We start from the raw sequence: 21,964 nt of genomic DNA on the forward strand, positions 1-21,964 counted from the left end.
GATTTCTCACCTGAGTGCTTTCTCTCCCTCCCAGCACTTCCTCTTTCTCCTTTCCTGAAATGTGGACATGGGGCTAATACAGTGGGCTAAAGCAGCGGCAGCAGCCCTATGTTGATAGCTGAGAGGAAAGGATGCATTAATCCGAAGCATCTTGGTTTTGACATTCTTAAACCAAAAACCACTAACAATGTCTATGTCTGGGTGTGAAATTATGTAGATGAAGAGAATAAGAAGCATTAGTTTAAGCTACTCTTTTGTTGTTGTTACTTGTAGTAGAACATGATTCTTAATCAATACGGCCTCTGGCTGAAATGGCTAAAGGCATTTAAAATAGCCTTCAGTGAGTGCCTTGTATCTTCTCCATCTAAAGATAGCTAAAGTATTTACTATTTATTAACCACCCACCGTATGTGAGATACTGTGTCGGCACCACTGAGATGGCATGTAGAGTATATAAGCACCTGACAGAGGGGACATGAAACTTTGGTAGCTCCAGCCACTTGCTTAAAGTCATAACGTTAGTAAATGAAGAGGTTGGGTGTGAACTCAGGCCTTCTCCCACAGGGTCTATACACTTTCCCACGTAGCTTTTCTCTCTCTCTCCTAACTAGGGATAGAGTGATTACATTCCCTAGTTACTCAGATTATTCCCATTTACTTCATAGGGTCTTCACACAGGATTACATTCCCAAATAGAAGTTGGCCTATGTTAGACTTACGAGAATTTTCATGATTGTGGAAAAACATTTCTTACAATTAAATATTATTTTGTCAGACGATCAGAGTTCACTATAAAACTAGCCTTATTCATGGAGAACATGCGGGGCTCCCACTGCAGACTCTAAGAGTCAGGTGATACCTTGCAGGAGTGATAGGAGGTGTTGCGTGAGATGCAGGAAGAAAATGCTGGAATCTAAATAACAAAGAGTCTTGGAACAAGACACGCATTTCGGCCCTTTTGTTCTCTTTAGCAAAATAGTCTTTCTTGGCCACCCACCGTATTCTACCTTCTCAGCCTTCTGGCCCTCTTGCAATTATCCTGACAAGGATCAAGCGAAGGCCATAGAAACAGAGGCATACGTCTATTGCCCTTCTGAAAGAATAACAAAAGGAAAGTTCATGCTGTTTTTGTAAACATATTTCAAAAGCCTTAAAATATTGACTAGTTATTTCACGTATGAGCATTTTTTCTAAGGAGAAAATTATTCACACTGGCAAAGATTTAAAGGAAAGATCTTATTTTCAAGTATTGTTTATGTAACCAGTGTATTGGGACAGCCTGAAAATTGAAATTTTGAATTATTAAATTTGAATAATTATATTTGAATATTTTGATGATTAAATAGTTCATTCTGACAATGGAATACCATCCAGTCATTTGAATAATTATATTTGAATATTTGATTAAATATTTTATTCCAGCAATGAACTATATACAGCCATCCAAAATATAGCATATCAAAAAAGAAGAAAGGAAGACTTAAAAACATATAGCATAATCTTCTATAGCTCTGTATTGCCAGTGAATAAGACAGTATGTGCTGTATAATCTCGTATTTATAAAAAACACAGTGCGTGAATGTTTATGTATAAAATACAATGAAGGGACATATAATAAATGTAAATAGCAGTTATCTTTAGGAAGTGAGGGTTCAGAAATATTTTCTTCTTTTAGTTACAAACATTTTCTTACTTTCTACAATGAACATACATGATTTTGGTTCTAAGAGAAGAAACACTGAAAACAAGAATAATGAAAACTATAAAAGAGCCCACATATACAAGTCACGTAGCAAACTGAATGACCCACTCCTATGCTGTCTGTAGACACTGTCATAAACAAATGTCAGAAGACTATTATTTATTTTGTGCTAACAGCAATTTTTTTTTCCTGAGGTTCCTGGCTCTTTGGGAATATGATTCTCCTCTCTGAGCTGATTCTGATTGGAAGGCACCATTTTCATGTTCTAAGCAAAGGCAGAACCACATTATTAGCCTTAAACAAAGGGACATAATCATTTTAGAAACCTCTAAAATAGCATTAATAGCAACAAATGGAGATTCCTTTATACAGCCATCCCAAAGACACGGATGCTTCAGTGTAAAGGACTTATTTTTCCTCTTGCCTTTCCTCCTCCCAGTGTTGTCTGTCTTCATGGTGATGTGAAGGGACCCACTGGCCAGAAGATTCATCATTCTCTGCACGCTGGCAGGAAATAAGGAGTTGCCAAGCACTAACCAGAGAGTGAACGGAAATTGTTGAAGGACGGAAGAAGAAAATTAGATATAGGCTGTCAGTGCACATGTTTTTTGCACTAAATTATAAACAATATACTGTTAATATTTAAATCATGAAGGAATACCAGAATAAAAAATATGTGTCCTTGCTTTTCTATCATTTCACTTTCTCTTCACCAAGTCAGTATCAAAAGTATGCTGTCTTTGTGCTCCATGTCATCAGGCATATGCACATCTGCAAGTATATAACACTGTAGAGATAGTAAGACAAAAGCTTTATTAAATTTAATGCCTGATGCAGAATTTTAAGTTTGTTGTCTTCAACTCAAATTTAATATTTTGGAGTTTTTGGTACTTATAAGCTTGACAAATCAACTTTATGTTCTTGAGTTAAAGGCAAATAGGAAGCATTCAGAAAACGTCATGAACATCAAATGTCAATTGCAACACAAGATTTTGATACAACTGTAAGTGAATATGAAACATATGGATTGAATTTTCCTTGCAATATTCTAGTGTTTGGAAGGAAAATCTGTGCAAAAATGTGTTGTGGGTTTTCTGAAACCCCCGAAGTTGAAAAAACATTTTGATTTATTTAGATTTAGAAATGGGATAACCATTTTGCACCCCCGGAAACTTAATTAAGTACCAAATTCAGTTCAGCACTGCAAGGCACAAGGCCTGAATGAGCAAATCCTCCTTTTCAATTGTATTGAACTGTTTTAACTCACTGGAACCATGGAATCTAATCAGTGGAAGAGCCTGGAGGTTTCTTTCTGGGGCTCTAACTACCCCACGTCACCTCCAATAAACATATACTCTAAACAAACATAATATGCAACCCAAAACAACCATACCACCTAGGTAAAAACTGAGATTGCCGTACAAACTAAGCCTCCAGACAAATCTCCCCATCCTACAGAATTCTGTGTCTCCACTGATTTAAGTGCATTGCATCCCCAAAGGACCTCTCTGCTTTTACTTTGTTATTTTTGGATCTTATCTCACACTACTGTCCTTCAGCTTGATTTGACTGGATTACTTCTCAACCATCAGTAATGCTCCATTGTGGGAGCCTGTGTCTCAACAGTTCACACCTGCCTTTTACTCCACTGGGTTGTGAAGATTCACGGAAGATGACAGAAAGGGGTAGAAATAAGCTAAAATAAACCTTAGAGGACGGCCCCATTGCTATGTCTCTCTGATCCTGATTGTTGTCTATAGAGCTGTCCTTCAAAGACATTAACATGCAGCTGCATTTCAGAAACATTTCCTCTTCCAGGCTATGAGTCTTTTCCAAATTAGAGAGTCAGTCAAGGGAATTGGTTAGAACCAACTGGTTTAGAACTTCCTCTTCTTGCCTTTCTAAAAACCTAAGATCTTTGCACATAAACACAAAAACAAAAAAAGTTTAAGATTTTGATTCAGGCAGCCTGGGGATTGTGTCTTGGTTCTGTTTCATTACTGGTTGTGTAACCTGGAGTAAGTATCCTAACTTCTGAAACTCATGTTCCTCTTTTATGGAGATACTAGTCCTCTTCCCTCACTGAGCCATTTCAATAATAAAATATACTGTTTACTTGACAGAGAGTTTTGTAAGTACTAGAAGCTCAGTGAATATTACTTTATCTCCTCCTTTCTTCTAATCTCCTAGTATCTACATTTCATATATTTTGGTTCACATCATAAAATTGTTAAATAAATCATCAAGAACAAAGTAAGAATCAATCAAATTGTCAAAAACAGGCCGGGCATGGTGGCTCATGCCTGTAATCCCAGCACTTTGGGAGGCTGAGGTGGGCAGATTGCCTGAGGTCAGGAGTTCAAAACCAGCCTGATCAATATGGTGAAACCTGGTCTTTACTAAAAATACAAAAATTAGCCAGGTGTGGTGGTGGGCGCCTGTAGTCCCACTACTCAGGAGGCTGAGACAGGAGAATTGCTTGAACCCAGGAGGCAGAGGGTGCAGTGAGCTGAGGTCATACCACTGCACTCCAGCCTGGGTGACAGAGTGAGACTCCATCTCAAAAAAAAAAAAAAAAAAAAAAAAAAAAGAAAGGTCAAAAACAACACCCATTGTCTGTTCAAAGTTCTCCTAATTTTTGATGCCTAAGAATACAGAGTGATTACCAAGCATCTATCACAAAATCACAGCCAATTGTCTAGCTTTGTCCTCAAAAAATTGGGAAACAATTGAGGGATAATTAGAAAATGAAAAATCTCTCTCTTTGTCTTTCTGAAACCAGTAAGCATTACAAATAGAAATAAACAGATAACTTTAATTAAAAATTTTAAAGAAGATGGATATTTTAATTTTTCACACACTTGATATAAAAAATATAAATACAAATACATTACAAAATTTAAAGATTCATGTGTTTTTCTCTAACAAGTACCAAACACTGGCTTGAAAGATATTTGCTATTAGCAGGCGTTGGGGACTAGGTAAAAAAAAATTAGCCAAGAGAAAGCAATGATTCTGATTAAGTAAATTCCATTGAACTCTTTCTAGTAAGCATTATTCAGGTCATGAATGCTAATTTGTCCTGCAGGGGGGCTGTGGGTAATTACCCAGAAAAACTATCAGCTTTATTGAGTTGCTACAAAACAGTATTACTGAATGGTACACTGTAAAGGAAGACAACCTTGATATGTACTCACAGAAAAGGGTATTTTTTTCCCCTACTGGGAAGATTTTATAGCCTAGATAGAAATGATAATAAATGGCATTTTGCTTAGAAAAATAAAGTCACATTGGTGTCACTTCCTGTTTAACAGTCAAATAAAATTCCTGACATGCAAAGACATGTATCTGAGAAGTGCCACCAAGATACCCGAACAATTTTAGCTTTCTGCATATTTAACATTGTGTAGAATCAGAACCATCTTAAAAATGAAGCAAATATGGCACATTGGCTGCATTCCAGCAACTACACAGAACTGCTGACGTTACTAAAATCTAGATAATTTAGTCCCATATGGGAATCCATACCACAATTATATTGTCCCTGCTCCGACACAGCCCTGATTTTGCATTTCTTTAAGCTTGGCTTTTTATAATTTTAATTCTCTTCACCAATAAAGCAATTTGCATTCACATAGTCTCCCTGGCTAAGAAAGAAAGAAAAAGAAATCTGTTACATGACCTTGGTCTCTTTAGAGTTGATTACAAAGAAACAAACTCTTCGAGTAACCCATTCTCTCATCTTTTTTTTAATTGATGTAAACATCTCACTATAAACTGTAGAAGACCGTACGTAGCAGGCTATAGGCTCACATATTAAAATGTAGATGTGTTTAAAATCTCCTCATTTGCTCATTTAGCACGACGAGGTAAAACCCATACGAAGTTTGCATAGACATACGTCATGGACAAACAGATAAAGCGATACCATTACCCTTTGGAATAATAGAATAAATTAGTCCATCATTGGAATAAGCTATTATAAAATGTTGAGATTTTAAAAGGTGTTTCTACAACTTCTCACCCTTTACTAAAATAATTCGAAAAACATGCTTGGTTGATTCACTATGGCCTATCTTGACACTTCATAAGTGTTTAGAGAAAAAAAAAATTTTTGGAACATTGTTTTCTCTATAATTTGGTCCAAATTGTGTCAAAGTCCAATATTCACATTTGACTCACCTTGCTTGTCTTAAAAGACAAAGCAGTGAATAAGGACCATGTAGAAAGTATATCAAATAATTAAACTCTGATGAAAAAAGTGTGATTACTAATTTAATATAAAATACCTTGGCCACTTCTTTCCCCCTTCACAAAAAAAAATAAAGGTGAGTTACTCATAATTATTAATAGTAATAGTTTGAGAGAACTGAAATATTGAAGAAGTAATTATTAATTTCACTAATCATTCGTATGTATTGAGAAGTATTTGGTCTTTGGTATTTTATTGTGTGTGTCTATATGTGTGTATCTGTGTGCTTTTTAAATTTTGAGACAAGGTCTTGCTATGTTACCTGGACTGACCTTGAGCTGCTGGGCTCAAGGGATTCCATTGCTTCAGCTTCTGAAGGAGCTGAGGACTGCAGGTGCTTACCACTGTACCCTGCTTGTTAGTTGTCGCTTTAATTCAAAGAAAGACAACATCCTCCAAGGTACCAGTGACATTTTGTCTATGATTTCTTATTTTAGAAAGATTTTGTTCTATATTCAAAACAGTCAAGTAATAGTATCTGGTTGTGCCTAAATAAGATATTTTATATTATTATAGATATAAAGTAAACTTTACTTTGAAAGGTAGTAATAGATTGTATTTAATATTTTCTCCAAGGCTAAGAAATACCTTCATAGTATAGTCTTTGTTTTCCATTCCCATTCAGTGCTAAGAGAGTTAAACTTGGAAACTTTGTATTCAGAGTTAATATGATTAAGCTTTCAGGGCATGCTCTTCATTTACTTTCTTGTGAAAACCTGTGCGAACTTGTATATACTCACATATCAAACCAAGAAGGCTATTTTTTTTCCTTGTCAAATAGTTTCGTAGAAGGAGCCTGAAAAAGTACCGACTATGAAAAAAGACAACCCAGTAATGGAGAGTTCAAACTGTTCATGTGTACTAATAATGAAATACACCAAAGTATTTTTTATTCTTTCTACACCTTGACAGTGACAAAAAGGACCCTACATAACTTCCCACCCCCTAGGGGATTAAAAGCAGCTCCCAGTTTTCACTGTAACTATAATCTATGTCTAATAATAGTCTTTCAGTAGATTTTTAAAAAATCAATATTATCGCCAATGCATATCTTCTCTATCTCTAACCTTGAGAATATAAAATTGTGTTTTTTTAATCATGGCTCATTTTAAGGGAAAATGAGTACCATATGTACTTCATATATATATTTCATGTGCTAAAGAGTTTGAATGAATGTGTTTGTCAGGTTAACACTTCTGGTTCTAATAAGGAATTTTGTTTTTTAGCCTTGTTTTCATTATTCACCTAGGACAGAATCTACCATCCTCACTATGAAAAAATTCCCTCCATTTCTCAAAATTGGGCCATTGAGGTACTTGCATGTTCCTGTCAAATTTGCTTTAAACTAGAGGATATGCACCTGAGAAATATTATTACTATATTCAGTTTTCACATTATCATCAATTCTAACACAGCTAGCTCTGTAAGTAATAATTATTAACATGAATGTTAGTTCAGTCTAATTTAGTTCATTAGCAAGATAACTTCTTTGATTTCTAAAGAGGCATCATGACACTTTAATCAGTGGGTAGTATGAGCCTGTTTATTACCATCGTTTATTAAACTTTTTTTCCTAACAGTGGTATTTGTTGGATGAGCATAAATTAAACATATAACAAAGTTCCTTCAACTTTCTTTTTTGGACTTGACTGTGTTCAGTGAAATACTTGGACGCTTCCTTCATCTGTCACCCTGGAATTCCCTCAGTTGGGCAGACTTGAAAGGATTAAGAAAGCTGTCCTGAGCATGTATTTCACTAAATCCTCACATACCATTCAGAATGGCTGCTGCCTGAACAAGTTCTTCCTGTTTGCACACAAGAAATGGCTGGTGCAAACAATTCAACAGAGCGCCTGCCTGGCACAGCAAGTCAGGGTGTCAGTTCAGCTTTGTGCCAGTTGTTGTTAATCCATTTGCTTTACATAAAAGATGGAAAACAGGGCTTTGTTGCTTGAACCAGTTCCTCAGGCTCTGTTTGAAGGGGCCTTTTCTCATTCGTGTTTTTAACAGATTCTAACATCATAAGCCTTCTTGTTAGGAATCTGGTAATATGATTTCTACCACAATGCAGGCAGGCACCAGGTTCACAGTAAATCCATACGAATGTCTTTCAAAATGATGCATATTCCACCTCAGTTACAAAACATAGATCTAAAGAGGGCAGAAGGTCAGTACAACATCTGCTGGCAGATAGCGGTGGTAAAAGGAATGTGCCAAGAAACAGCTTTTTTTTTTTGGCATTTCACTTAGGTATTCTTTTCCAAAGTATTCTAAGTGATTCTCCATGAAAGGAAGACAGTATGTCTTGAGCAGAATGAGAGCTACATTGTCGCCGGGAGAAGCAAAGGCCACCAGACACTAAGATGCAGTTAACAGGGTGTCAGAATTACTAGCAGGCTTGCTGGCTTTGAGTGTCTTTGTGCATTGATTTCCAATTCATTTTGGCATTGGAAGTACCATTCTCCATTACTCTAGATTTTAATCATTCTGAAAAACAGGGATTCGATGCACAAGGAATGAGGCAGTGGTTGAAAGGAAGGATGAAGAGCGACTTTAATCAAAATTATGATTTTAGCATTAAGAAGAGGGAAAGATGAGCTATGAGACTGCATACATTAAAAGACAGATGAGCCATTCCATTAGTGGATCCACAGTTCTTTGAACGGAACCAAAAAAGGAAGGGCACATGGACTGGGGACTTTTTGAGGTTAGTTGTTCTAACCAAGTCTGAAGCTATTTTCCAACTAACAATATATATTCTTGGTAAATATTTCACCCTCTAAAGGTTATGTCAGGGGCACATACAGAAAATGAAGAAACAGTGTTGAGAACATTCCTTATGAGATGGTGGTACCCTCATGTGTGATTCCTATGTCCCCTATTATGTATTCTGTAAAAAGATGGCAGGGCTGGCCTCATGGGCTTATACCCTATGCACAGGGCTTATGCAGGTAGGGCCCGGCGCTTGCTTTCATGCACTGTTGTCACTATCTCGAAATCCTTAATCATTTTCTCTTTCAACTTGTGTTTGTTACTGAAGTCTAATGGGACACTGGAGCATGCATGTGAGCAGAAGAGACAGACACATGCAGTAAATGTGTCTATTGGTCCTTCCCTCTTCATTCACATATAACATTGGTGATGCCTCATGAGCACACTGGTGAACCCATAATGACTGGCAAGTCAGTGAGTCTCAAAGTAGAAGGTCAGCGTGTTATGTCTGTGACTGAGGTGCAGAACGATGATAACATAGAAGGAAACTAAAATATAAGGCAACACACAGCTCTATTTCCTTTAAGGTCTTCCTTACTCATCAGTAAGATAGAGAGTGAAGGTAGAACATGCATGCATCAAGAAGTCAGACAAAAATGATTAAGTTTTGTGTAGCATTTTCACTGTTCTGGTAAGAATAAAATACATATGCATATATAAGCTACAAAATATGAATTGTGTTATTTCAGTGATTCCACGTGCCTTAAATGCTCATATTTGCATTTAAAATTGGACTTGCACAATATAAATCTGAGTGATAGAATTCATGCTTATAACTTAAACTTTCTCTTAGGGTAATGTTAAATAGCAAATAAAAGGCAAAGTCAAGTCAAGAGAAGGAGATTGGGGAGGAAAGAAAAAAAGAAATGTTTTCTATTTTAGGACCTTTACCACAATTTTTTTCCTGCCTTTTAAACAAGGGAATCTCACATTTTCATTTTGCACAGAACCCAACAAACAATGTAGCTGGCTTTGAAAGCAGAAAATATTTCTACCAGGAGAATGGAAAATGGGATGTGTCCTTAGGCAGTATACGGTAGCATAGACTTGCTACCTTTTCTAAATTATTCTGTCTTTGATATCTCAATCACAATTGTCAATGGAGCCCCTTCCTATGAAATCAAGAATTGAATCAGGCAGCAAACATGTCAGTCCCCTTTCATAGTTCCTCTCAATGCCACTCAGAAGCTTGATGAATCCCTTTCTGGTGACGACAAACGATGTATGACCAGCTGCTCCCTTGCTCTGCTTCCCTCTAGAGGAGCGAGATAAACGGCCACCATATAACGTGAAATGAAGGACTTGAGAGTAACACACTTCCAAAACACGAGGTCACCATGGAAAATGTCACTAATTAGAGGCCAAGGAGCAAACAATTTGTAAATAAATTAGTAAATGAACAACACCCTAGGGACCCCAAAGAGTTAATTTGCTTTTAGAAGATGAGCAATTTCCCTGTCTGCATTGGTAAAATCAATCTCTTATTAGAACTGCTTAATGCTAGTGCCACCTTGCAGAACTTTCTGTCAATATTCATTCTCCTTCTGTGCAGGATAAAGTGCTGAGGGGCTCACTCTCTAGGGGGTGTTTGCTCTCATACTCCCTGGGGCTTCCATCCGTCCTCCAGCAATTGACCAAACCAGCGTATCTCACCTGTTCCTCAAGTATCATCCAATCAGAGAAGCTTCCCTGACCACACTCTCTAAAACAGCAGCATTTCCCCCTTGCTATTAAAAAAAATATATTCCTCCATTGCACTCTTTCTGACATATTATATAAATGATTTATTTTCTAGCTTGATTTATCTATTCATTTATTTTCTGTCTCCTAATTCCACGGTCGGCTAAAAAAGAGTATTTGTTTCCTTCACTGCTGAATCCCCAGGACCTAGAACAGTGACTGAACTGGAGGAGGCCCTCTGTACATTTGTTATGTAGATGAATGTGCAAAGGAAGAGGAAAGAAATTGAAGGTCAAACAAGTTTGGAAAAGACTGGACTAAGCAAAATTCAGCAATCTTTTTTGTTGCAGGACTTAAAAGGGCGTTTGGTAGCTCAACACTTTATTGTCTGTTGTTTTGTTTTGTTTTTTGAGACTGGGTCTCACTCAGTCACCCAGGCTAGAGTGCAGTGGTGCCATCACAGCTCACTGCAGCCTCAACCTCCTGGGCTCAGGTGATCCTCCTGCCTCGGCCTCCTGAGTAGCTGGGACCACAGGTGCAAACCACCACACCTGGCTAAGTTTTAAATTATTTGTAGAGATGGGATCTTCCCCTTGTGTTGTTCAGGCTGGTCTCAAACTCCTGAACTCAAGTGATCCTTCCTGTGTCAGACTCCCAAAGTGCTGGGATTACAGGTTTGAGCCACCATGCCTGGCCAACATTTCTTGCCAATCTCCATCAGAGATACAGTGCACAAACCAATTGGATCATGGGACCTTTACCCCCTACCCCTCCACCCTCATTTAAAACAAGCATTCTTTTGGGCACATTTTGGGAAATGGCATCTTAAGTGGTAATTTATTGACCTCATGAAATTTTAAATGAACCTCTGATCAGTGTAAATCCACCTCTTTCCTCCAAGTTCTTAATATTTAATGAGGCAGCCTTTCTTGGGCTTCAAAAGGTGATACCACCCTGTCTTGCTCTTTCCAGTCTCATCATGTTCTTGAATTTCATAGAAAAATAAATTTACTCTTGACCTGTATTCAATGCAAACACTACAGTTTTGGTTGCTTTGCCCATTTTCTCTGCATTTTCTGTAATTTTGCATGCTCACCAGTCTGTCTCATTGAGAACAGGAACAGAAACTCCTACAGGTCAAGGGAAAGGGTCTGATTTACATGTAATGATCTTTGCAGAGTATTTAGGCCCGTCTTTTGCATAGTGTGATGCTTTCTACATGATTTTAATGAAAATTGTGTAATCACATTGATCCCATTTTAAAGAACAAAAGCTGAGGTGGATATAAGAAAGTAAAAACAAACAGTATAAAAACTCAGATTTTCTCAATTCTAAGTTTCAGCCTCCTACTGTTATAAATGATGTTAACGTGGAAACATGCTCAGTGCCTCGATGAGTGAACCAGGATACAAACTTTATAAGGCATACGACACATTTTTAAAACAGAATGTGAGCTCTCACTAAAAGGGAATTTCAAACTACAGCAGCTCTAAGCAGGAATAACTTGCATGGAACTCTCAACACACAAAGGAGCTGACCCAGAGAGCTAGTAAAATCACATAGCAGAAATATTGCAGAATAGTATACCGATTAGTTGTTGGGAGGTACTTCTAGACAAATCTTCAGATGTCCTTGGTAAAGCCCATAAAAATGTGTGCATAGTTTGAAGGCTAAAATGCTATGTTGTGTATAAATATAAAGTTGAACAGAGTAAATTTTATAAATCCAAGTATTTTTATACTTTCATTTGTCTAGTAAAGATATCAAATCTATCCTTAAACAATTGACATTGGAGCAGCAGTAATTTTGCCCCTGAGAGTTATTGCTGTGGTACTAACAGTATTTTCCAGTCTTTAGGATAGGCAAGGGTATGAATTCAGAACACAGGAATTTTTGACTTGGCCAGAACATATCACCGTTCAATTTGACCCACAATTTGGAGATCTGAGTCTAAGCGAAGTTTCTTTGTTTATATTAGTTCTCTTTTGATAGAATTAAACTATTCATTTTAGTATCAAGTAGTATCTTTAGAGAAGGGGCTCTATTTTTTCACGAAACTTGATTTATCTTTTTTATTTTGGGAGAATACACATAAAATTTACCATTTTAAGCACTTTTAAGGACACAGTTCAGTGACAGTAAGTACATTTACTGAAGCAGATTGTTGCACGCCACAACTAGTATCCATTTTTACCACTGTTTCATCATACCAACTGAAACTCTGTACTCATTAAACAATACCTCCCCACTTGCCCTGGTGCTCATCCTGGTAACCTCTTTCCTATTTTCTTTTTTTGTTTGTTTTTTGTTTTTTGAGACGGAGTTTCACTCTTGTTACCCAGGCTGGAGTGCAATGGCACGATCTCGGCTCACCGTAACCTCCACCTTTTGGGTTCAGGCAATTCTCCTGCCTTAGCATCCTGAGTAGCTGGGATTACAGGCATGTGACACCATGCCCAGCTAATTTTTTTTGTATTTTTGGTAGAGACGGGGTTTCACCATGTTGACCAGGATGGTCTCGATCTCTTGACCTCGTGATCCACCCGCCTCGGCCTCCCAAAGTGCTGGGATTACAGGTGTGAGCCACCGCACCCGGCTCCTATTTTCTTCTTTATGAATTTGACTATCCCGGGTACCTCTTACACAAGTGAGATCATGCAGTATTTGTCCTTTTGTTTCTGGCTTATTTCACTGCATATCATCAAGGTTCATTTATGTTGTAGCATGGGTAGAATTTTATTCCTTTGGAAGAGGAATGACATTCCATTGTATGTATATACCACATTTTGTTTATTCATCTGTAGATGAACATGTGGGTTACTTCTACCTTTTGACTATTGTGAATAATGCCACTACTAACACTGTAGAATATCTACAAATATCTATTAGATAAATACAAATATCTATTTAGATCCCTGTTTTTGATTTTTTTGGGGTATATACTGAGAACTGGAATTGCTAGGTGATATGATAGTTCTTTGTCTAATTTTTTCAGGACCACCATACTGTCTTCCACAGCTGCTGCACCCATTTTACATTCCCACTGGTGACAGGCAAGGGTTTCAATGTCTCCATATCCTTCCTAACACTTGTTTTCGGTTTTAATAATGGCCGTCTTGCAGGGAGATGTGCTTTATCTTTTTGTTTCATAAATACCTTATCCTCTTCATTCCATATAAAACCCTGGCAACATGATTGAGTTAAGATTCTTTTTTTTTCAGACCAAGGTTATATCATTCTTTCTTTCTAAACAGATCTATTAATTTTTTTTAAGAAAGCATAGTGATATTCTATATATTTATAAATGGAGATTATGTAAGTATAAATACATATGTACATACAAATATAAAATGCATCACTATCATTCTCTTGGTTTTGTTACATTAACAATACCCACTGTCATATAATGAAAGTGAATATAAAATGACTATCTGAATTACCGAAACAGGTAAGCCAAATATTTTCTTTCGATACCCAATTTTGCATGTATTTATAGCAGTGGTAAGCTTTTGTTTGGAGGCTTGCTGGTGACATAATCAATATGTCTCTTTTAACTTTTTGCATTCAGGTTCACATCATGCTGTCTCACGAAAGCTTCATAAATACAGATGCTTCCTGCCTGTGAGGTTCTCACAAGGGCATAGATTCTAGGCTCAAATGATGAAACATTACCTTTGTTAGAACCAACACCAGCAAGATGCTCCTATTAAATAAGACAAACAGGTGGTTCAATGTTTTGTGATAATTTTAACAATCGGGTTCAAGTCCCCTTCTATCTTGTAAATTAACTGCAAGGAGATCCATCATCCAGGCCAATAACTTACATGGCAGATTGTGTGGACCTCACCATATAGGCTTCTGTGATCATGTGTGTGAATCACAGCGTTTATGCTGCCTAAGGCACTGGCCTGCAAAAGCAGAGCTTAGACCCAGCTGATTAAGCTATAGCATAAAACAACACTTCAGTAGTCAGGAGCATGACAGCCCACAATGGTTTATTGGACCAAAGAGTATAACATTGTAATTTACTTCTCTAATACATGTCATGTTCTCTCTTATTGTTTCCCCTTATGGAGTGAAATATGTAGGTAAGAGATTGCTGTACAAGCTTCATGTGTTATGCCCCTCTGAAATTAGAGGGTAACAAACTGTCTTTATTATCCTGTGCCTTTGGTAAGCTGCCACAAATCACAGAAACAACTGCAGGTGAGCATCTACTGGTTTAAAAAGTCAAGGCAAACTAAAAGACTTCGTGTCTCTGCCTGAAGCTATTTTTGAACTACGGTACAGTGAGACAAAATTATTATGCTTCCTGGTCCTCCCTTTTTATTGTACATTCCTAACCATCTTTTTCTTTCTTATTGACAGGAAACCAGGATTTATAAAGTCTGGCTCAATGCAAATATTTAAAGACTTAATTTTTTTCCTCCCCCAAACATAACAACATAAGTTGAATACTGTTTGGGTGAGTTTATTTTTCTTTTTAAACTAGAATTCATGGCTGTTCTCCAGCTGAAAACAGCACTAGTCACAGATAATCTAAAGAGAATAGCTTGCTTGTTTGTCAAGCAAACATGTGTAATCTGATGAAATTATTAATGTCATAGTGTTAACTCTCTTCTCATAAATACAGTTAACAGTGCTGACACTGCAATTATACGCCAATGTTCTGGCTCTTTGCTTATTCGCTCAATCTGTCGGTCCAGTACAGGAGAGACAAATTGTGGTGGGCACTTGACAATGCACAAAAGAGATATAAACCTCTTCTGATTAAGCCTTGATGAAAGATTAAATGGTTCTGAATGCTTGCCAGATTCTTATGATATGACATTTTAAAACAGCGAGAGTTTTTTTAAAAAAGATTATAAAGGTCACATATATATGTATATAAAAATAATGTGTACATATGGATATATTAGATACAGTAAGAAAGAATATGGTCACTTCTTCCCTTGGGTTCCAAATTTATAACAAGATAATTTCACTGATACTTGCTAGATTTTTGTAGACATTTGTTCTGAGAGAAAACAACACATACTTGATACATATCAATATTATTGTCTTCTATTACCATCAATCTACCAGTGCACTAGTCATTCACAATAGCTCATTCATGATGAGGGTTCCTACTATCATTTTGTAAAATTCTTATTAAAAATTTTGCCATCCCTATTCTGTCAGCAGTCAAGAATAAGTAGTGATCTATTGTATGCTTTAACCTTTGAATTTTTAAACAGTTCACATCTTTTCACTTTTGGCTTTAGATCAAACAAAAATAGATCAGTTAATAATGGCTAACAATTATGTAACACTTCCTTTGTCCAAGTAGTGTTCTAGATAGTTCATATACTTTGCATCATTTAATTTCCTTTTTTTTTTTTTTTTTTTTGGGGATGGAGTCTCACTCTGTCACCAAGGCTGAAGTACAGTGGCATGATCTCAGCTCACTGCAACCTCCACCTGCTGGGTTCAAGCAATTCTCTGCCTCAGCCTCCTGAGTAGCTGGGATTACAGGTGTCCTCTGCTATGCCCGGCTAAATTTTGTATTTTTAGTAGAGACGGTTTCACCATCTTGGCCAGGCTGGTCTTGAACTCCTGACCTCGTGATCTACCCACCTCTGCCTCCCAAAGTGCTCGAATTACAGGCATGAGCCACCGCGCCCGGCCCATTTAATTTCTTATATGAAGTGTCTATTAGTAGTTTCCTATTTCTGCAGATGAGGAAATTGAGGTACAGAAAGGTTAAACAACTTGCTGAAAGTCACACAGCTCATAACAGGCAGTGCTAGGATTTGAATCTAGATATATCACAAAATAAACTTGTAATAAACTTTAGATTAAGAATCTATAACCATTCTTATCTTCTTAGATTTATAGTTTATTGTAAAGCCTTTTTGTTCTATTAAGATTAGACTTATTTCATCTCCTCAAATATCCCCCCTGCATAAAGAAATCCTTGAATGAACCTCATAAAATAATTATAGTCCATATTTTTTTAAAAAAACCATGGCAACATGGATGTGTTGTAATTATTAGTGTTCATATCAAGAAGTCCACTAAATTGAAAAGTTTCTTTAAATATACCAACAAAGAAATCTCTTGCATTTCAAAACACTAGTGCCTGGAGCATTTTAATAAATGTATTTATTATAAATAGAAATAAAGAAGAAAACTGGCAGCTTTCTACATAGTGTTATTGCAAAAAAATCTTGTTGCACATTCAGGAGGAACCTATATAAAGTCATTCCTGGCCCTTCTGTTCTCTTTATATTTGGTTACAGAAATTATGTAGTTGTGCTCTTTCTTTTTCCATTATGTGGAGTTTGTATGAGGAAAGATCATTTCAGGAAAATGAAAAGGGTTTTTAAGTGGTTAGTAGAAGAAAAAAAAATAATCAGGTAGAAAGGGGAAGAGAAAGCAAGCTCAGAAAATGAAAAAAAAATATTGTTTTCTTCTCAAATTGTGTTAAACAGTTGTTTCGCACTTTGAAAGTTCATTATGTTTATTTGTCATCAGGGTAATTGATCTACACTTGTTGCTAAGTCTGTTGCTTGCCTCCTGATGAACAGATTCATTAAGTTCATTTCTAATCTCTGTCTCCTAAATTCAATAAGCACTATAAAATTTCTTTCCTTGTATGGGAATTCTAAGCTCTTTTTTTTTTTTTTCCTCAACAGCTTGAATTCCTGTATTCTGATTAAGATAGATGAAGTATTTGCATTCTATCCATATTCATAATCTTCTTTCAGAGTCAACCTAAAATACTACATTTGTTGCCCAGGCAGACACAGGCAATGTGTTAGGAGAGCGCTGTAGCTTTTTGTTTAGACGGATGACGACCCATCCCTTTTCAAATCCACAGAAGAGGTGGTCACTAGGTGAATTCAGGCTGTTAAGACATCAGAACAATCATAGTGCCTTTTGTGTGTGACAGAAACTGTAATTAATGATTTCTCCCACTTTTTTGCTAAAGGAAAAAAAGAGCGATTTGCAGTTGACAGACATTTTATTAATAGTTTCTGCCAACTTGCCATGCATAAAAGGTTTTATTGGTTGCAATGCCAGTGTAAGAAAAAGTTCTTTTTGATAAAATGTTCAAGATGGTTGTTTTATGTATGAAAAATGAAGGCAATCTGTCTACCGCCACTGAAAATTTGGATTTCAATAATGAAATTAAAACGATTGTGACATTTCCTATTGTGTTATTTAACCATCTGTTTCCTACTGGTTTAATCAATGATGGCATTACCTAGCTCTTCTCTATTTAGTAAGAAGACCTGCCAATATTTTGTCTCATGGTTAATTTATGAGGGAGATTTATTATTGATAAAGGTGTTTGCATATTTGGTAACAGCTGTTCCTCCTATAAAAGGGAGTTTTTCCGTCTTGTGTTTGAGGGTTAAATATTCAATCTGACAAACAGCAACGGAGGTTTGTATCCTCTCAATAACTAGAAATCTAGAAACTGTACAGGAAAGCAATGAGAAACAGTCACTAGTGAAACTCATCAGGTGTTTTCCATATGACTTTAAGTAAACAGCTATTATTTTCTTGTACAGCATTTAGTTAAAAGCACATCTTCTGAAATATTTTCTCAACATCAGCATATTAAATTCATAGTTACCTGAGTTGGAATTTTTCCCCTTTTAAAATGGTTTCACGCAAGTTTTTCTATAGAGTTGATGTGCTGTTTCAGTGATTTCTGCTCATCAATTAAGAGGGAGAAAAACACACTTTACCACATGGATTCACAAAAAAGCAATGAAGGTGCTTCATTGCAATTTGCTTAATCAGCTATTATGAAGAGATGGGAGGGAGAGGGATATTCAATATTTTAATAAGTCTTTGGATTTTGTTGCAGCCCAAATGGAATTTAATTAGAAATGCGAAACATTAGGTACTACTAATTACTGACAAACTTGAAAATATACCTGCTCTATTTTGCTTCTAATAATCATCATTATTAACTTAACCTTTAGTATTTGCCCATAACTTTTACAAACTTTAAGTCTTAAATTACTCTCACATTGGGAGAAGGGAGTCAGCTGGAGATGAGTGGCTTGTGCACATTGATCTGCAAGTAGTCATTCATTTTCTCTGGGAATTTTTATGTAAGCTCCCTTATTGGGAATATGCTAATGATATCCGCCATGATTACTGATTTTCTTTGAATCGTTATTCTTCTGTGGGTAAAGTAATCAGAAAGGGAGAACAAGAGATTTCCTCCTTGCTTGTGTTCCTTCTTCAGCCATCTGCTCTACCCTGATTCATTTGAATTAGAGCTGCGGTTTTCAGATTCTTTACTCTGACATTCTAAGGCATTTGAAAGTGTAAAAGGAGTTAATAGTTATCTGTGTCACAAATATGGTTCTCTGTGCATTCTAAGTGCAAATCTGCCTACTCAAGGTTTACATGGGCGGATTAATTTTATTAAGTATAAGATGGTAATGTAGGTTAGCAGCTTCATTATTTGGAATGCGTCAGCGCTGAATACTTTTTAATTAATGGCCTTTAGCAGAAACATTGCCAAAAAAGGGTACCGATGTATTAAAACAAAAGATTCCAAGGTGAAGAAAAAGCAAAATCAAGTAATATTGCAAAGAGAGAGAATTTGTAAAAGAGAAGTGTTGAGGTACATGTTTTCTGGTAACATTTGTAGGTGTGCCAACAAGAATGGTGGACTGGTAGTCAAGACTTCTGGGTATCAGGCCACACTTTGGCACCAAAGTGCTGTGTTATTGAGGAAGTTACTTAATTTCTCAGAGTTCTGTTTTCTCAGTGGTGACATGAAATGAATATCACAGGTGATCTTTAAGATTTTCTTCAGTAAAATTGTGTGACTATTATTTATCCCACGAAGCAGATTGCAGATAATAGGAAAGTTGCTTTAGCATGGGCATTTGATCTTGTCCATGGAAAAGCCCTTTCAAGATAAACTGTCCATCTTGAGAAGAAGCATAAGGGACTGAGCCTCCAGATTATACTTTTGAAAATGATGAATATAGACCAGATTTTAAAAATGGGACACATTATCTTGTTTCAGTTTACATGGAATGGATAAATTGCTGAGACTGTGGCTGCTTGATTGAAGCAAGCCTTACACTTCAGTGAGTGAAAATCAGCAAGATTCTGACACCCCTACCGAGACAGAGCTAACTAAATATTCAGAATTGGCATTTAGGCAAGAGAGTTTGCAAAACTTGGTGCTATTAGATCACTGAAACATTGTCAAAACATGAAGGAGACATAAGTTTGTGACTGTTGACATTCTAGCATTCAGCTGATTTCAAAGTGAAGTGAGCAATTCATATTAAAATTGTTTCAGAAAGTGCCTCTATTTTGTCCTACTCACCCACATTGCGTCTTATTTTCTTCAAATTAAGAATCAGACTGAGAACAATACAGCTGTCCTCACACCTTAAACAATTAATAAGTCCTCTCATCAAGTAAGCTATAGGATTTTTGAAAAGTATATGCGTCTACTGACCCAAACTTCTGAGGAGACTGTTGGCTTGTGCTGCAAGGGACCAGTGACCACTCCCTCCTGCCTTGTAAATCTAATTTTTCTTCTTCTGTCCATTTGCTCTGGCAATCATTACTGATTTGTGTTTTGATTTCTGTTGGACAGTTCTGGCTTATTATATACTGAGTGACAAAGCCAAGACTTAAATAGAAATTACTTCACTGATGTGTTTCAGTTGACCAAAGACAAACTCTTGCCCAAAATAACCTCCACTCCCTTCCTTCCAAATATCCCAACAAAGGGAAGAAACATACAGCCACTCTGTCTTCTTTTCTGATGTATTATACAAATAGAACACTTTTGAGAAATAGGCCTAAAAATAGGAGAGCACAAGCATATCTTAATAGTTAATGAGATAAAATTTCAAGGGCCTGAAATTAAAGATAGGCAGGTAGCCAGTGATATATGAAGATAAGTATTTATTGCAACCATAGGCCTATGTTTGATGGACAGCAAATATGCTCTCCCTACAAGTTTGGCTTTTGGCTAGAGTTACTCACTGTCTTGTAATCTGACATGCAGGGCAACCTCATATTACATCTGCTGAGCTATCACGCTATTGCATTTAGTTTTATTGTGGGGTGAGGGTGGGGTTCATTTGTTTGTTTATTTCTTTGCTCCTGATATATGTTTTACAAATCTACTGGAGGCTGAATGACTCTGCTTCTTGGTTAGAACTATATCACATTTAGATACAAATATTTCTCGCTAGTACTTGGTTGAGTTATATTGTTTTTTTAAAAAGGAATTTTCTTCCTTTTTGCAGGTTTTGTCTATGACTTACATATATATTTTCTCCCAGATTTAAAAAATACCTATTATACGTTAGGTGTCAGAAGATATTATAATCCAAGGTCATTTTATATTACTCACATATTCTTCTATTCTAAAACAAATGACCTTCCTGTTATGTTTCTGGATAGAGGAAGAAATCCAGAAAGGAAGTAGACTCCATTCATCAGTCTCTACTTAGGCAAATTTCTGATTGACGTCAGTAGTACACTCTGCATCAGCAGATCAGAATAGTATCTGGATGGCAATATTAAATGCCTTGCTGTTTAAAACTTTTTTCTAAACTCTGAATATTGAACATGATATCTAATTTTGAAAATGATTTTATTCACTTGAAATCAATTTTTCCAAGTTTAGAAATGAAGAATTTGTAGTTTAAGTTTATATATTGCACCGTGATGATTTTCAACAATTAGAAACACATTGTACTGTAGTGTATCTAGGCCCAAGTATTTCTTATTTATGCATACTTTTTTCTAGCAATGATCTAAGCATTTCTTTTTTATTACATATCTCATTTCCATGTAATCTCAGTCAATAGATTGTCATTATCAGATTAAAGTTCTGTGCATTTAACGGAATTTTGAATTTTTGAAACACACAAATCTATTTGAAAACTGGCATTTAAAAAATAAGTAGAATTCGAAGTATTTTTCACTTCTTTGGTTATTTTACAAAGATATTTACATGAAATCACCTTCTCTTTTGTGTGTTCAATATTTACCCCTTGCTTCTCTTCTTCTTTTTCATTAATTCAAACCACATATGCAAAGTCATGAGAGTTTTCTACATATTAGGTCAAAGAAAAGAAAAATATTAGTTTGATAAAAGGATGAGAGAAACATTACTGGAGATTGGTAGTCTTCATTTCCTACTAGAAAGAAACAAGGTTATAAATTATTGCCCATACTCCTTTTTAAAAAAAATTTAAAGAGGTTTTCTTCCTTTCATGTAAAACGCCAGAAGCAGGCAGTCCAGGGTGAAGATGAAGGCCTCTACAGTCATCAGAGACTCAGTTTGATTCTTTGTGTTTGACTTTATTTTAGCACTGGTTTCCACCTTCAGTCATCTCATGTCATATGATGGCTGCAGCAATACCAGCTTTCATGGCCACATCACTTTGGACAATACTATTTACAAAGAGAGCTGAAAAATGCAATGTTAAATGCAATGTGTTGTGCGCACATTACTGCATAGAATAAATTTGTTGTTCTCTTAGTGGAGAAAGAATGAGAGAAAAAAA

The 21,964-nt window shown here is 36.3% G+C and overlaps 1 long non-coding RNA gene across 1 annotated transcript; it reads left to right on the forward strand.

The window, feature by feature from the left end:
* Positions 1-1,805: 1,805 nt before the first annotated feature.
* On the forward strand, positions 1,806-3,426 carry LOC119471704. Its single transcript, XR_005200770.1, has 3 exons — positions 1,806-2,500; positions 2,629-2,705; positions 3,262-3,426. It is a non-coding gene; the product is annotated as an uncharacterized LOC119471704 (long non-coding RNA).
* Positions 3,427-21,964: the final 18,538 nt, after the last annotated feature.

This window comes from Cebus imitator, unplaced genomic scaffold (assembly GCF_001604975.1).
Source record: "Cebus imitator isolate Cc_AM_T3 unplaced genomic scaffold, Cebus_imitator-1.0 Scaffold3, whole genome shotgun sequence".
Classification (NCBI taxonomy): Eukaryota; Metazoa; Chordata; class Mammalia; order Primates; family Cebidae; genus Cebus; species Cebus imitator.